Genomic DNA, 10,189 nt, shown 5'->3' with positions numbered 1-10,189 from the left:
GCCATGTGTCATTCTTTTAGAAAGAAGGAGAGGGGAAGAGACAGGAGGCACAGAAAGAGAAAGAACGACAGCAGCTGAATTACAGGGAAAGGAAAAGAAAGAAAATGAGAGCGTGAGACAGACAAGAGAAAGAGAGATGAGGGTTAGGGGTTAAGGGGTAGCGGGAGAGTGCACTCGTGATCACAGAGAACCAGTGCCTTTTAAGTGGCACGCTTAACCCCAGCACACGGCTGGCTTATCTCTCATGTGTAACAAATCATGACCAGTCAGTCAGAGGAGGACCAGGCAGGGAGCCATCCGGCTTTGTCCTACCCAGGGCAGGGTTCTCTCTGCTGGGCCTGATAGCGGCCTGTGTCTGGGGTTAGAGGCCATCTGATCCAGCTGGGGACAGGGAGATAAGGCCAGCAGGCCAGATATCAGTCTGGAGCTGATCTATCTCACCTCCTCACATCTCTACATGCTCAGGATGCCTGGATGAGGGGCGGTGTGTGATATGGGAACATAAATTCATAAAACCCAAGACGCTTAACTCTGGACGTGATACCTGACATTCTCAAGACACAGTACCTATCCCTTTGAAATTCTACAGCTTAGTGGGTTTGTTAAGAGTTTTGTGTGTCTCCCAGGGAGTGCACTTGAAACTTCGCTTATAAAGCAGGACTGAGTAAAAGAAAAAATGCTAAAATCCCCAAGTGAATTCCCATTCATTCACATACACATCTTATCTGGAGATGTTGAGCAACCACAGCTCATTGGACAGACTGTACTGTTCAGATAAGAGAGTGTGTGTGTGTGTGTGCGCGTGCTTGTGTGTATGAGTTTGAGTCCGTCTGGTGAGCGTTTGAGGACACTCCCTTGTCACGCGTATATGTGTTTTCCCCGGTCTGGTAGTGGTTTTGAGGCCATTCATATTTACCTATTGTATGTGGGCTCCATAGAGCTCACCACTGTGGCTTTGGTCAGAACAGACTGGACAGAGCAGGGGGCAGTGGGAGAAGAGGCATAATGGCCGGACAGGGACATGCTGAGAGAGGACCGGATGGACAGAGCAGGGGCTGGGGCTGGGGGTAGGGGGAGTGTTGAGCGCCAAGCCAGGTGTTGACTCAGTGGTTTATATCGGCTGACTGTGTTCCTGATTCCCGGGTGGCTGCTGAGGCCACGATTACTCAGCCATCATTGTGGGGAAAGCAGCCATCCTTGTGGGGCTACATCTCACACAATCTCCCCACCTTGAATCATCACACAGAGACAGATGAGAGGGCAGTGTTTTTGTTCAGGTTGTGGCTGTATGGATAATAGCTATAATGAACAGCTTACACAGATCCCCGGAAAGATATGGACATGGAAGAGGACAGGGCACAGAGAGTTTCAGATGAGTGGGCAGTGTTGTTGTTCACGTTTACAGGCTGAAGTACAAGTGCTGGTTCAGGTTATTTATTTTTATTTATTTTTTGGGTCGAGGTGAGGAGGACGATTATTTAAGATACTGTTTGAAGAGGTAGGGTTTCAGATGTTTTCGGAAGATAGGCAGGGACTCTGCTGTCCTAGCTTCAGGCGGAAGCTGGTTCCACCATAGGGGTGCCAGGACAGAGAAGAGCTTGGTCTGGGCTGAGTGTGAGCTGCCCTCCCGTAGGGGTGGGAGTTCCAAGAGACCTGAGGTTCTAAGAGATGGAGTGCTCAGGTTGGGGTGTAGGATTTGAGCATAGCCTGACGGTAGTGAGGGGCAATTCCTCTTGCAAATCCATAGGCAAGCACCATGGTCTTGTACTGGATACGAGCTTCGACTGGAAGCCAGTGTAGTGTGTGGAGGAGTGGGTTGATGTGAGAGAACTTGGGAGGGTTGAAAACCAGGCGGCCTGCGGCGTTCTGGAGTAGTTGTGGTTAACTGTTGAGCTAAAAATTCATGAAACGTGAATATTCTAAACAAAGCAGTACAGAAGTTTCAACATATCATTAGAATTTTAGAATTTTAATATGAATATCAAATCCAGTGCAAAATATTTAATGTTATTGGTGATGCTAAATGCTTTACTCTCTAAAATAAATGTGTTAAAAATGTCTGCCTCCATCTAGATTAGTTTAGCAATGCTGGCAATGATAATGGGTCCTCCTGGCCTAAATGATCTAGGGTTCATTACACCAATTGTTTTTATATACCATCCAATATCTCAAAATAGGCTACACGTCAGTTCAGCTCTAAAACCCTTCAGGGTAGCTAGGTTACCTGTCATCTGACTCTAAGAGGAAACAGAAGTGGGTGTGATTTGTGTATGTGTGTGTGTGTCAGTGTGGGTCCTAGCCCCATTGTTTATGAACTTAGTGGCCTGAGTCACAGCTTAAGGTGGGCAGGATGGGCTGGATCATGTGTCCAGCTCTTAGTGTTTGGGTGTTAAATAACTACGTTAATGAGATATGTCAATCACCGGGGAGGTGGGGAGACGTGTCGGTCGGAGCAGAGGGCAACACTGGGCTAGACTGCTCTGTGGCTGGTCGGCTGCTCTGTGGCTGGTCGGCTGCTCTGTGGCTGGCTGCTGCGTGTCTGGCTGCTCCGTGTCTGGCTGCTCCGTAGCTGGCTGGTCGGCTGCTCTGTGGCTGGCTGCTGCGTGTCTGGCTGCTCCGTGTCTGGCTGCTCCGTAGCTGGCTGGTCGGCTGCTCTGTGGCTGACTGGTTGACTGGCTGCTCTGTGGCTGGCTGGTCGGCTGCTCCGTGGCTGACTGGCTGGTCTGATACTCTGGGGCTGGATGGCTGCTCCATGGCTGGCTGGTCGGCTACTCTGTGGCCGGCTGACTGGTAGCCTGCTCTGTGGCTGGCTGGTCGGCTGCTCTGTAGCTCGCTGGCTGTTCCGTGGCTGGCTGCTCCGTGGCTGGCTGGCTCCCTGGCTGTATGTCTTCTGCTGTGGGAAGGTGTAGCTCTGGCTGTTCCGTGGCTGGCTGCTCCGTGGCTGGCTGCTCCGTGGCTGGCTGTTCCGTGGCTGGCTGCTCCGTGGCTGGCTGGCTCCCTGGCTGTATGTCTTCTGCTGTGGGAAGGTGTAGCTCTGGCTGCTCCGTGGCTGGCTGGCTCCCTGGCTGTATGTCTTCTGCTGTGGGAAGGTGTAGCTCTGGCTGCTCCGTGGCTGGCTGCTCCGTGGCTGGCTGCTCCGTGGCTGGCTGGCTCCCTGGCTTTATGTCTTCTGCTGTGGGAAGGTGTAGCTCTGGCTGCTCCGTGGCTGGCTGTTCCGTGGCTGGCTGCTCCGTGGCTGGCTGGCTCCCTGGCTGTATGTCTTCTGCTGTGGGAAGGTGTAGCTCTGGCTGCTCCGTGGCTGGCTGGCTCCCTGGCTGTATCGCTTCTGCTGTGGGAAGGTGTAGCTCTGGCTGCTCCGTGGCTGGCTGCTCCGTGGCTGGCTGGCTCCCTGGCTGTATGTCTTCTGCTGTGGGAAGGTGTAGCTCTGGCTGCTCCGTGGCTGGCTGCTCCGTGGCTGGCTGGCTCCCTGGCTGTATGTCTTCTGCTGTGGGAAGGTGTAGCTCTGGCTGTTCCGTGGCTGGCTGCTCCGTGGCTGGCTGGCTCCCTGGCTGTATGTCTTCTGCTGTGGGAAGGTGTAGCTCTGGCTGCTCCGTGGCTGGCTGGCTCCCTGGCTGTATGTCTTCTGCTGTGGGAAGGTGTAGCTCTGGCTGTTCCGTGGCTGGCTGCTCCGTGGCTGGCTGGCTCCCTGGCTGTATGTCTTCTGCTGTGGGAAGGTGTAGCTCTGGCTGCTCCGTGGCTGGCTGGCTCCCTGGCTGTATGTCTTCTGCTGTGGGAAGGTGTAGCTCTGGCTGTGTCAGCAGCCCTGAGTTCCACATTACTCCAAACGATACATTTTCAGAGGAATTCCGTAGGAGGCAGAAAACAAACATCCCGTAGTGAAACACATAGGGAGGATGAGAATCGGCTTCAACTTCAAGTGCAACAAATCTGGGCCCTTAATGATGTCTTTAGGATACTTCAGAACTAAAGGGATAGTAAAACTGATTGGCAATATAAGGCACTTTGAATATTTGATGACATCAAATCAAATCAAATCAAATGTATTTATATAGCCCTTCGTACATCAGCTGATATTTCAAAGTGCTGTACAGAAACCCAGCCTAAAACCCCAAACAGCAAGCAATGCAGGTGTAGAAGCACGGTGGCTGACCCACAGACTTATGTGCTGTCATAGACCTATACTATGGGGTTTTGTGCATAGGTGATGCGCCACAGTTTTAGTAGAAAGAATAACAGTGTTGTTAATCAATCCTATGCACCTCTGAATCCTGCCAGACACTGGCTGCCGCCAATCTAACACCATTAGGCTGCAGAAGAGGAACTAGTGTAGAATGTGATAGTGGACATCAAGACCCATTTTATCTAACCCACTCTGTGGAATGTTTTATGGAGTCACACTACTGCGAGGTGTAGCTCTGTGCTTGTGGTGTGGTAGAGTACGGGGTGGGTTAAAGGGAAGATGATTGGTTGGTAGATTAGTTCGATTAAGCCAATGGGAGTTTCTCCCGGCACATGTTTCCCCTGTCTTGTGATTGTCTCCACCCACACCAGGTGTCTCCCATTACCTCATCTGTATTTATACTTGCATTTTCTGTTCATCTGTTGCCAGTTCGTCTTGTCCCGTCAAGTCCTACCAGTGTGTTCCCGTGTTTCCTGTGCTCTAATTTGTACTTTTTCTAGTCTTCCCAGTTCTGACCTTTCTGCCTGTCCTGACCTTGATCCTGCCTGCTGTCCTGTACCTGCCTGACTCTGATTTGGAATCACGACTCTTGCCTGCCTTGACCTAACGATTGCCTGCCCCTTGTACGGTAATAAACTCTCAGACTTGTACTATCTGCCTCCTGTGTCTGCATCTAGGTCTTAACCTGAGTCGTGATAGTACGAACTGGCCATGACTGACCCAGCAGACTCGGACCAGCTCCGCAACGCTGTCTCCTCCCAAGGAGCCACCATTGGAAGACACAAGGAGTTACTGCAGCCTTATGGAGGCTGGCAGAACGCCATGACCATGCGTTCAATACACTGCTAGAGCAATTCCACGGATTCCCAACGAGGCAGCAAGCCACAGCAGTAATCCCCCAGACTCTTAGCAACCCTGCCACAAGCGACGCTGGAGATTCTGGAACCGGCTGGGCGTTTCTCTCCCAGTGCTCCCTCATCTTCGAGCTGCAGCCTTCTTCGTTCCCCTTGGACGGCTCGAAGATAGCGTACTTGATAACGCTGATGTCCGGAAGGGCCCTCGCCGGGGCTACGGCGGTGCTGGAGCAACAGTCCACCATTTGCCTCAGTCTGGAAGAGTTTGTGGCAGAGGAATGAAAAGTGTTTGGTTCTCCGTTGGCTGGGAGAGAGGCTGCTCGTAAGCTGCTCCAACTACGTCAAGACTTCCGTAGTGTGGATTTCTGCACATTGGCAGCTGAGAGTGCCTGAAACCTGGAAGCTCTGTTCGACATGTTCCTTCACTGAATATCGGATGTGATTAAAGACGAGCTTGCAGAGAAATCCCTGGTCGTGATGGAGGTCGACGCCTCGGACGTCAGAGTGGAGGCATTCTGCCAAGGACCAGAAGCTGCATCCCTGCACCTTCCTTTCCCATCGTCTTAACCCCGCTGAAAGGAACTATGACGTGGGAAATTGAGAATTACTTGCAGTTAAGATGGCGTTGGACGAGTGGAGTAACTGGTTAGGGGCTGAACATCCATTCTTGGTGTGGACAGACCCTAAGATCCTGGAAAATCTCCGCACCGCCAAGCGCCTCAACTCCAGGCAGGTGAGATGGGCCCTGTTATTCACTCTTTCCACTTCACTATCTCCTACTGTCCGGAGTCCAAGAATGTGAAGCCTTATGCACTCTCCCCAGGGAGGGCCCGGCTAACCAGATGTTTGTCCCAGACTCTGCACGTACTCCGGTCCTGGAATGGGCAAATTTCTCGAGACTCACCTGTCATCCTGGCTCCTATCAGACCTTGGCTTTTGTCCGAAAATGTTTTTGGTGGCCCACCATGGTTCCTGACGTCTCCGCGTTCGTTGCCACCTGCACTGTGTGTGCGCAGAACAAGACTCCTTGGCATGCTCCGGCTGGCCTCCTTCAACCACTCCCTGTTCCTCACCGCCCCTGTCCCATATATCCTTGGACGGGTCTCCCTCCATCAGATGGCAACACCACCATCCTTACGGTGGTGGATAGGTTTTCCAAAGCCACCCATTTTATCCCAGTTCCTAAGTTGCCCTCAGCTAAGGAGATGGCCCAGCTCATGTTTCAGCACGTCTTCCGGATCCATGGACTTCCGGTCAACAAGGTCCCCAGCTCTCATCTCAGCTCTCAGCTTTTCATTGCCAGTCTAACAGCCAGTTGGAGCGAGCCAATCAGAGCCTGGAGACGACTCTTCATTGCCTCGTCTCCACCAGTCTCACCACCTGGAGCCAGCAACTCATGTGGGTGGAATATGCCTGCAACACCCTTCCCTGTTCTACTACTGGTCTCTCGCCTTTTGAGTGTTCCCTGGGATATCAGCCCCCGCTCTTCCCGAAGCAAGAGGAAGAGGTCAGAATATCTTCTGCCCAGATGATTGTCAGTTGCTGTCCCGTACCTGGAAGAGAGTCCGGACCACCTCCAGGTATCAATGACAGACGGACCGCCACCAGACCCCTGCTCCCACTACCGTCTTGAGCAGATGGTGTGGCTTTCCACTCAGGATCTGCCCCTCCGGGTGGAGTCCCGCAAACTTTCCCTCCGTTGTATTGGCCCTTTTCCCATCTCTAAGGTCCTTAGCCCCTCTGCTGTTCTCCTTCTGTTGCCCCGCACCCGACGTATATATCACACTTTCCATGTATCTAGAATTAAACCCCTATCTCACAGCCCTTTGTCTCCTGTTTTCAGTCTTCCCAGTTCTAACCTTTCTGCCTTTCCTGACAACGGATCCTGCCTGACACTGATTTGGATTACGACTCTTTGCTTGCCTTGACCTACCGATTGCCGGCCCCTTGTACCGTAATAAAATCTGAGACTCTTACTATCCGCCTCCTGTGTCTGCATCTGGGTCTTAGCCTGAGCCGTGATATCTGTATTGGCTAACGCAGACCAAGTTTGCCACGTTGGTCCACTAGTGTCTGGAAATGAGGTTAGTGTCCCATTATCTCCTGTCCCACAATCTCCGTATCCCCGGAAGCTATCAGGAAATACTGGGACAGTATGTGTTTATACTTGTCTACACACAGAGGCCGGACTGATAAGGCCTGAGTGTGTGTGGACACAGGAATTGGGGTCAACACTAAAATAACACAGCACTATCTGTTAAGTAGTGGATGGCCACGCATATTCAAATCAACTGGAGATTCTACCTCACACTTACATTCCCTCACTTTGCTCACACACACACTCCTTGGAGGCGTCAGGTAATTGAAGATGACATCATATTGCTCTCAAAGTAGAGAGCTTGGTTTTTAAGACTTTATGGCCTGGGAGAATGGAGAAAATGTGACAGTGTTTGAAAGTGTGGTAAATTCCATGGGTTGGCTATGGCACAGCTGGATGAGTGGTTAAATACATAAGCTCGGGAAAAAGTCGACCAAAAGGCATAATAATTTTAGCTGAGTTTCAACACATTAGCAGATGCCAAAACCACCAATTAAGACAAATGCAAACCCAAATTCCATTATTGAAGTCTGGGAGCTACATAATTGATCATATGAATTATGGAAAACATTTGAGGGGAAGAGAGGGACAGAGAGACGAATAAGGCTCCCAATGACGAAGGAAAAAGATACTAATAATTCTACCACCACTGTTCTCCCAAACAGGCAGGTAGACCAGCCCAGACAATGATAGCACGAAGAGGGTGTCGTGAGTGATGTCACTGTGGGAAGATGGATAAAGGCCTGGTTCCCTGAGTGTGCCATGGGAGAGGAAGGGAGCCTGCTACACACTGGATCACATAACCTGAAGCGGGGCCGAAGGTCACAGACAACACAGCCCACAGAAACAGGAGCTCCAACGCACGACTGGAGGATCAGGGGACCATCAGCTATGGTTACCATGAGAGAGAGGGAGGGAAAGAGGGAAGGAGAGAATGATAGAGGAAGATGTAACAGAGAAGGAGAGGGCATGAAAAGGGGAGTGAGGGAGAGGCAGTGAGAGAGAGGAGAGGGGAAAGGAATGGGAGAGAGTGAGGGGTTGGGGGTGGAGGTAGAGAGGGGTTGGGGTGGAGGTCACCATCTTCAGTTGACCATAGACAGGAGGCCCCATATCTCCTTCACAGTTTCTCCAGCACCAGACTTATTTATTGCTTTGTAATTTCGAGAAGGTGCCAGGGGAGATAGTAATTGATTTGGCTTGGATTTCACGCATGGTCCTGGGGGGAGATATGGAGAGGGGAAGTGAAGTGTGTGTGTGGTTGAATGTATTTGAGAATGAATGTGTGTGTGTGTGTGTGTGTGTGTGTGTGTGTGTGTGTGTGTGTGTGTGTGTGTGTGTGTGTGTGTGTGTGTGTGTGTGTGTGTGTGTGTGTGTGTGTGTGTGTGTGTGTGTGTGTGTGTGTGTGTGTAAGTATGTATGTGTGCATGCATATATGTGGATATGCATGCCTGTGTGTGTGTGCGTGTGTGTGTGTGTGTGAGAAATGTTTTGGGAGGGCCTGCTGCAATCTGAGCGGGGATCTGGCCCGGCTGCCACCTATTCACACACAGCCTGCGGTAATCCTGGCTCTGCGGCCTCGCTCTATCGGGCAGTGTGAGCAGCACGGAGCTGTGATGGCACCAGAGAGCCAAACTGAAACACTGACAACCCGTGAGAGCGACTCCTGTCGCTCCAGCGTCAGGATACAATGGAGGTCACGTAAACATTTGTAAAACTGTCAAACGCCAAGACGCCATGATACCATTGGCCTTATGCTCAGAACGTGTCGTGTTCTGTGTGTGAATCAGGGGCCAAAAGATTTTAAAAAGTGCCAATAATGCAATTCAACCCAAACCTCAAGGAAATGGCTGCCTCCGTTTAGGGGAAACGGTTCTGGAACAGATCCCAGAGAGAGAAAGAGAGGGCGAGAGCGAGAGAGAGAAACAGAGACAGAGAGAGATGGGGATCAGGTGATCATTGGCTTTCATACCACATAATGAGGCTTCTCAGTCATGTTGAGACTGGTCTAATACTATTGCTTTAATGTATTGTTATTCTCATTAATATTGTTGTTGCAGTTGCTGTTAATGGTAATCAGAGAGAGAGAGAGAAAGAGAGAGAGAGAGAGAGAGAGAGAGAGAGAGAGAAAGAAAGAAAGAAAGAATAGACTTCCCACAATCAAGCCAGATCTCTTTAGGGCGGAAAAAAACGTTTTTATGAAAGCTAAACATTTCTTTAAGAAGTCAGGCATTTTCTTAATGAAACTTTTGTGTTAAGAAACTTAAATTAAAATAAATGTCTTACTTTTATGGACCCGGGTTCGGGTTACAGTACATTGCCTTGGAGAGCTATAAATCAAAATCTGGCACCAATACAAATCAAAGCATCCGAGGGCTGAGCACTCCAGTGTTGAAATATCAACATAAGAACCCCTATAAGTGGTATAAATATATCAACGCTGGGCCTGGCCATTTTTAGGGCACCTATTTTACTAAGTTAACTAAATCCAGTACTTTAACCTCCAGAGAATGACAAGTAGGCCCAGACACTTGGTCATTCAAAAAGAAAATGGTGGAAGTGTGACGCAACAGTGGAACCTTAAATAGTGTGTTTACTTAAGGTAACTTTTAGTGAAAGAGGGAGAATGTCTGTATGATGCAACCAGGCTCTCTGGGTAAACCATCTGTAAAGTTCTCGGCCAGCTGAAGTCCTCACAGGGAAGGTGAAAAGAACAAACATAAACAGCAAATGTTACTGAGACAGGACGTCCCACTGCTCCTCCCATACCAGCACACATGACTTATCTTCACACGCAGGGAATTAGCATGCAATCAACTATCTCTGACATCACCATCAGGATAGGAATCATAACAAATATACCCCAGCTATCTTAGTTAGGGTTGTGGTATTTTAATAATGGCCAAAGCCAAATTATTTAATAAGTGAATCAAAATTGGTCTGCGGTACAACACAGTAATTAATTTTCCCATAGTCACATTAATTATATAGGTTACAGTAGGTTTTGGGTACTGTAAAAACCGACTACTGCTACTAATACTACTATTATTACTTCTATTG

This window comes from Oncorhynchus nerka, linkage group LG10 (assembly GCF_034236695.1).
Source record: "Oncorhynchus nerka isolate Pitt River linkage group LG10, Oner_Uvic_2.0, whole genome shotgun sequence".
NCBI lineage: Eukaryota > Metazoa > Chordata > Actinopteri > Salmoniformes > Salmonidae > Oncorhynchus > Oncorhynchus nerka.
Note: the sequence above shows the minus strand (reverse complement) of the source record.